Below are 8,270 nucleotides of genomic sequence, written 5' to 3'. Positions count from 1 at the left end.
ATCTAATCCCTTAAATACTAAACTAATGAGTAATGACTAAGGATTACATAAGAAGGGTAAAACAGTCTTTTAGTGCTAAAATCCACTTCTGGGACCCACTTGGTGAGTGTTTGGGCTGAGCCTTGATGAGATCCACATGCTATGAAGCCTCTAGGGCATTGAAAGCTGGCTATGGGGTCCTCTCTGGGTGTTTGGACGCTGGTCTCTTCTCCTTGGGCGCTAGACGCCTGGAAAGGGGCAGGATGCTGGCGTTGGACGCCAGTTTTGGGCCTTCTAATCTGAAATAAAGTATGCACTATTATATATTTCTGGAAAGCTCTGGAAGTCAGCTTTTCATAGCCATTGAAAACACTCCATTTGGACTTCTGTAGCTCCAGAAAAGCTCTTTCGAGTAAAGAAGGTCAGATCCAGACAGCATCTGCAGTGCTTTCTCTGTCTCTGAATCAGACTTTCGCTCCAACTCCTCAATTTCAGCAAAAAAATACCTGAAATTGCATAAAAACACACAAAATCAAAATAGAATCCAAAATGTGAATTTAACACTAAAACCTATAAAAACTTTATAGAAATTAAACAAAACATGTTAAAAACTATATGAAAATGATGCCAAAAAGCGTATATAATATCCGCTCATGAGGTGTCTTGAAATATACACTCTTTTCCTCCCTCCTTTAATTTTGATATAAGTACACTACTTACTTCTCCATGAATTTCTATTTCAGAACTTTTAGAGGCAAACAACTCTTTGGAACCAGTACCAACATACTAATTTTTTCATATTCTATGGGTTTTTGCATGCGGTGATGTTACATTATTAACTTATCTAACTAAGTTTACCCAAGTTGGTCTAAAAGAGACACGTAAGAAGAAAAAAAATTCGGTTATACTTGATTACAAAAATTACTTGTTCGCATAGAATTGTTATATTTTATTTCACTTGATAAGTTATGGGATGGTTAATTTGTGTTTTAGTTTTATTCTCACTTAGTATGACTGCAGCTCATAACTCCATACTTGGTTTTCCCTGTTTAATTGCAATTTTACTCCCTCAATCTCAAATTAATTGTTGACTTCAACTCTGTTTATGAATACATTGGTTTTCTAATTTGCCAAAAGAGTGACAGTGATGATTAATTTGAAATGGAGGAAGTACTTGATGGTTAATGATATTGTGGTAGTTTGATCTTCGCTATTGGTTTGTGTTGATTATTTATGTTAGAACGTTGGTTTCTTGTAATCTTGTGGATTATCTGTTATCGTTCTAATGAATACTTCATTGCTTTGTGATGAAATTGAACTTATTAAGTATTTCCCTAGCTGTAAAGGTGGAAAAGGATCAGTTATATGGATCATGTTAGAATATAATTAGGATCAATTAGCATTATTTAACATATCTGAATATTTATTATAGGATATTATAGGATATTAAGCGCAGACGGAACTGCCACGAGAAAACGCAGGCGGAACTACCGAAAGAGAGCGAAAACTATATCATTTCTTCATGAGAATAAGTAAGCAGCGAATGACAATGATGTTTGATCATTAATGCTAATTGATCCTAATTATATTCTAACAGATCAAACGATTCCATTGTTTCTTATCATGAATCATGTTTGAATTCACCCCACTAGGGGGAATTCTTATACTACAGAGTGACAATTTTTACATCTTGCCTTCTTCATTAGATTTTTCACTCCTACCATCCATGATGCACATACCTTTATGTAATTGTCGCCTTAATTTACAATGGCTTTGTGTTACGAGATGATTTACTGTAGGAGGATAAAGTGGAAGGATGTGCAGTGACTTATGAATAATGACAAACATAAACCATAGATGATGTGCATTAACTACCTTAAATTGAAAATCAATGATGTTTTGGTTTCTGGTTTTTCATATGTCATCGTCTTTTATGTTGATGCAAAACTGAATCAGGATAAAATTTATGATGATACCTCAAAATACTTGACCATTTTCACACTGAGATCAAGGGAATTGCATTATGTGTATTGGGCAGTTGCTTAACCGTGTTCGATGTGTTATGTCTAGTCAGTTCTCTATCATTTAACTATTTGGTTTCGAAGTCTAAAGTTCAAATTATGTTTCTCAAGCGCATCTCTTTGATTCTTTGCAGTACTATCTCAACTGATCTAGATGGAGCTTCCTTTGGGTAAGCATTTCCTACTTTTATCTGGCTGAATTCAGGAAAATTGCTTTTTACCAAGTGATTTTGAAAAGGCTGAGATTGTCGATTTCTTGGAAAAGAATAGTTGTTATTTCATCTTTGCACAACTGCATACTATTCGTTGTATGAGGCCAATGAAAACGAAATGGTAAAATAAATGCTAATCTCAATTGCTATTTGCTATATTTCTTTTGCCTTCAGTTTGATCAACCTTCTAAATTATCTATTCCTTCACGTGAAGTTGATACCTCAGAGCTGTTAGATAAAAATTTAGTCAAATCAGTTAAATCATCTAATGGTTCTCAGGTATCAACTTCACGTGAAGTCGACTGCACCTGAGTTTCCACCTCCTTCGAAACGTATATTTTTGTTAAGGAATAATTTTTATTACGTTCAACATTATTTGACCATTGGATTTGCATTGTGTAATTTAATAATTTCCAGTATTCAAAGTAATTAAATCTTATTATCTATATGAAGGAATGTGGTATCATTTAGCGATGGACCTCCCAATGAAGGCAGTGGCATCCTATACTTTTACTTGACAACTCTTGATCCAACACTCCAACAGCAAGAAATGCATTAAAAGATGAAAGAGCCTCGTTCACAGTTAATGAATACCCTCTCGGGACCTGCGGTAACCTTGACCCAGAGAACACTACGTGTTCAAAAATTACTCTAACTGGATAGGTGTGTGAAAAAAAATGAAATTCTGGTTGAATATATTCATGTAGGTGTTGCCGCTATGGTTTTCCATTAGTTGATCTTGGTCTTTTTGTTCTTCAAATTTTCAGTCTTCCTTCATGCTAGGTTTTTCTCTTTGGTTGTTTTCCACCTCCAGACTAGTTGAACATGATGTTTCGGGCGAAAATAAAATTAACATTACGTCTAGTGGCCAACTAATGATGTAGCAATATCTATGGATCTTAGTCCTTCTGTATAAATTTTTCATTGAATCTCCAGCTTGTGGATTATTTCTTCAAAAGGAAAAGCAAAAGAATGACATTATAATGGACAATGCTACCCTTTTTACTCATATACTTCTTTCCTATCAATTATAAGAGATAATGTGAACCACACTATATAAATTGATGCAGATTTTTACAAAAATATCCTTCATATAGGTGCAAGGTCTGGTTTCTGAAGAACATTTGTGGTCATATTTAAAAGTCTGTAGTTCATTGATTTGTAAATGCCAACTTGTTTTCTTGTGCTCTTGTATAATACGTTATGTTCAAAGTTTTAAACAACTTTATTTGAGGAAAGGGAAAATCATAAAGAAATTTTGTGCTTCCTTTGATGATAAGTAACTTGGATTTTGATAGCTGTCTCTTGTGTTTCAGCTTAAATTGGTTGATGATTCCGAGGAAGCCGAATTTGCAAGAATTTCCTTGTTTTCCAAGCACTCTGAGATGAAGGGTAATACCTGAAAATCATTAAATTAGATTAGAATCCTATGTGTTTTATGTCGGATATTTGACTAGTTGCAAATTTTCAATGACCAGCTTTCTCCTCATTATATATTTGATTCTTGCTAAAAAAAACTTATTTCTGCTATTTTAATTTTGGTATTCTTTAACAGGTTGAACTGAGGGTCACAACTTTCAAGTCTTCAAATTAGAAATAGAAGATATATTTCTAATCGATTGGTATGGCGGTCCTAAACCTCTCAGTGTGGACGAGTACCTGCATCCCAAAATGTAGGTACTGCAGCAGAAATAATTTCCTTTAAATGGCAATGATATAACATGATAACCCCCCACCCTAAACAGTAACAAATGAATAAAAGTTTTATGCCATTTACGAAATTCTCATCTATGATTTCGTAATTAATTTTTATTCAATTATGGTGGGTTATGTCATCCACAGGAATAGTTTTGGCTTCATTGTGTGAATGCTCTTCTAAGTCATTTCTATTTTGGGCTATCTGCAAATGCACATATTCATTGGAGCTATTGTAAATATAAGATAAGTTGTATATGTTGTTTCAAATCTTTGCATTCCTTCCCAAATACTCTTGTATTCTTGTACCATCGCTATATATCCCTTTGCCATTTGAGATGCTTCTCCAAGCATCGTAATGTTGAAGAGGAAACAGCGTAAGCTACTGCGGTTAACCCTCTACTTTTAGCTTTTTATATAGACAAGCAAATTGTGTATACTTGACCAGTGTGGCTATTAAATATGAACATATGTTGCAATGGTTCAGTGTGCCCTATTTTATTCGACCTCTTTTATGTTACCAGTATCATCTATGTATCAGTTGTCAGGTGAATGTTATGTATCAGTTACCTCAGGAGAATCTGATACGCTCATACGCACAACTTCTTTCTAATTTTTAATCATTATTTTTGTTTTTTAATTAAAAATTGCCTATGTAGATAAAAAATAAAGAATAAATGCACTAACCCGTTTAAGCTGTTGTTCTGGGAACTAAACTGAAAATCAGTTCGGTTAATTAGAAATCGATCACCAAATCATCGGTTCGATTCAAGATAAAAATCGTTTAGCAATGAACCGATCAAAAATTGAAAAAATCAATCTAACAATTAGTTAAGTTAAATTAGTCTTATTTTTTAACGGTTAATTGATTAAAAATAACAAAATTATTATTTTTAAATTATATATTTTATACATAAATATATTATTTTAAGTTTAATTGGTCCATATTTATTAAATTTATAAATAAGTTCTTATATTTTTTTTTTCAATTGGATCCTGAAGGTTGTTATATTTTTTTTTTTAATTGGATTCCGAAAGTTGTGTTTGTTTCTAGAGACGAAGACTGAGACTAGGCAATTAGTACTTAGGTAGCGTTTGTTTTAAGGTATTGAGACAAAGACTGAGAGATTGAGACTCGGTATCATGTTTGTTGGTTCAGAGACTGGTACTAAAATTTCTGTCTCTGTCCCTAAAATTTTAGTATTTCAGTACCTCCAAAAAGTAGGGACACAGATGACTAAAATTTTTAGAGATGGATACTGAAACTTTAGTAACATTTTATACCTAAAATATCCTCATTTCAATTAATTAATTTCAATTTTATCCTTTGTACAAATTAAATTAGAGCTTCATTCTTGTTTCAATTTATGTCTCCTACTTTGCACCAAACAGAATATTGAGATTTATTTCAATCTCTGTCTCTTAGTCTCTGTCTCTCAGTTTCAGTCTTTCTGTCTCTGTCTCTGCACTGAAATTTCTAAAGACAAACATTGAAACTTTACTAATATTTAATCTCGAAAATGCCCTCATTCAAAACGGTGGTTTCTGGGCAGTTCTGGCGGCCGAGTTTGATGATCACATGAAAACGGTGGAGACTCCTCCTTCCCTGCATTCCTGCCTTCCCAATAGTGCTCTCTCTCTCTCTCTCTCTCTCTCTCTGGCGTTGTCACTGCCTTCCTCTTCTTTTGACGAGCATCTCTCTCCTTTGTATTCTCTCTCCTGCTATGTGCGCACTCTCTCTCTCTCTCTCTCTCTTCGATTCTTCTCGAATCCTCTCCCCCTCTCCTTTGTCTTCTTCCAACAACCGTAGTAGTAATAGTGACTCCAATGGAATGGGTGTTCAAATCTAAACCGATCCAAATCAAACTGCTTATCCAATCCAAACCGAAACCAATTAAAACTGCATTAATTTGGATTTGATTGGATATTATTCTTGGCAAACCGCATGGATTGAATCGGATTCTAAATCTACCTCTTAAAACTAATTCAATCCAATCCAAACCACACAATGTGATATAATATAACTTTTTATTATTATATTTAAAAATTTACGTGTAATATGTTCAATTTGTTATACATTTTTATCTTATTCATGTATTATTATTATTGAGGTAAATACTAAATCGGTACCTGAAAGATTCTAGCGCTGACAAGATGGTATCTGATTTTTGTTATTGACAAAATGGTCCCTAAGAGATTTTAAAATTTGACAAGCATGTCCCCAAGCTTACCGGAGCAAATCTTCAGCAAGCATAATGCTAACGTAGCCACTGTATTTTGGTGATCTGACAAACCACCCCCAAACCCCTAATCCCTTCCTCCCCAACGGACACTCACCCCTCCTTCTCCCTTCCCATCGCAGTCCTCCCTTCCACCTGGTGTCTCCCTTGAGGATGCAGCTAGTCTGCTAGTCTTCCTGAGGGGGGGCTGCGATGGGGAAGGAGAAGGAAGGGGGGCTGCGATTGGGAGGGGGGAGCGAGGAGTGTGGGAAGGATTAGGGTTTGGGAGTTATTTTCCAGGTCACTAAAATATGGTGGCCACGTCAACATTGTACTTATAGGAGATTTGCTCCGGCGAGTTCGGAGACACGCTTGTCAAATTTTAAAATCTTCTAGAGACCATTTTGTCAATAACAAAAGTCAGGTACCATTTTATCAGCACCAGAATTTTTTGGATACCGATTTGGTATTTACCTTATTATTATTTAATGAATATTTTATGAATTAAAAAAAATTATTTATTTATTTTTACCAACTTATAAATTTTATTTCTATTATGTTATTGTTGATTTTTCGTTATACTATTGAGATTCGTTATGTTGTTGTTGGTTATTTAAAATTTGATGTTGAAACTTATTATATTTAATTTTGTTATTTACAAAACCGCAAAATCTAATTCCATCCAAACCACACCGCAAGTAAAATTAGTATTCGAATCAAGTGAATGTTTGACTCAAAACTGATCCAAACTGCACGAACACCCCTACCATTGGCGTCGTCTCTCCCTCCCCTCTTTTTTCTTTTTCCTTCCTTTTTTCTCTATCTTTTTGTTGTCTCTGCTCTCTCTTCTTTGTTTCTTTTGTTTTCAATGTGTGGGATAACCGAATGAAAATTTTATTCTAATTTTAATTTTTTTTATTAGTAAAGATATTTTAGTAATTTTGTTTATTTCAATTTCTATATTTATCTTCAACTAAACAGGATCCTGACATATAACTTATTTTTATATACTTCCCACTAAATATAATACAGAGACTTTATCTTTGAGCAAAAAGTATGCCAATAGTCAGGCCATGGATTAAACACCAACTGCTTCAAGATAAAAAAACACCAACTATTTGCAACATAAGAAAAAATATTACGACGTAAACTCTATTAAACTCTAAAGTAGTCAGTAAAATTGGCTGCTTGCATAAAAAAAAATCACCAAAATTTTAATTGCACTATAAAAATCTCTAAGATTAAAAAAATTGCACCACATGGTTCCTATCCCCTCTCTGTCGAGTTACACATCATATCTTGAATAACTTGAATTAGACAAAACAACGTTACTTTAGTTTTGACGATAAATATTTGTTGAAATGATAAAAATACAATTTTTTTAATCTTAAAGATATTTATAATGTATTTAAAATCTCAAAAACTTTTCCGGTGCAAACGAAAAATCTCAAATGTATTTAATCCAAATGCTACATTGCAAACGTCGATAGGGTGAAAAAGGAGAAAGATTTATTGCACAATCAACTTAAGTCTACCTTTTTCTTTTCTTTTTTTATGGGATTGTATGCCGCTTGCTATTATTCTATTGCTTCTGCTATTACTTTCAAATTAAATATTACATGATGGTTTTCATAACAATATAAAACATCTATTAGCAAAGAGAATACACAATTCAAATTATTAAAATTTATAACACGAAGGGTTAACAAATGTCAATAGCCAATGGAATGCATGGAGGCTCAGACAAATTGAGTAGGCATGGAGGCTGAGACATTGAGTAGGCTGGGAGAAAAATCTAAGCATAAATTTAAAATGAGGTTGACCGATACAATCAATCATAGCTATCACTTACATACTCATTTTAAGTAGTTTGTACTACTCTTAACAGAATGAAACCAATCCTAACAACATATTTAGGAGAATAATTCTCATTACTAACTAAATAACTGAACCTCAATGTAACTATGTAATAATCTAACAATTATGCTTCCCCAAGTATAAACCAACACTGAATTTGAAACTATAGGGTATAAGCAACTTTGTAGAATGGTCTAGCAACTGAAAACCAATACTTGCATTTCTTTGATCTAATTAGTCAATGGCATTCATCTAAAACTGTAGAACATTAAATGAAAAATGATGAA

General features: G+C 33.5%; 1 pseudogene; it reads left to right on the top strand.

The window, feature by feature from the left end:
- The first annotated feature begins 1,264 nt into the window (after window positions 1–1,264).
- On the top strand, window positions 1,265–4,417 carry LOC107623308 (uncharacterized; annotated as a pseudogene).
- The last annotated feature ends 3,853 nt before the right edge of the window (window positions 4,418–8,270 follow it).

Source organism: Arachis ipaensis, chromosome B2, assembly GCF_059453495.1.
Source record: "Arachis ipaensis isolate K30076 ecotype BB chromosome B2, ASM5945349v1, whole genome shotgun sequence".
NCBI lineage: Eukaryota > Viridiplantae > Streptophyta > Magnoliopsida > Fabales > Fabaceae > Arachis > Arachis ipaensis.
This window is presented reverse-complemented; position numbering and strand designations above follow the sequence as displayed.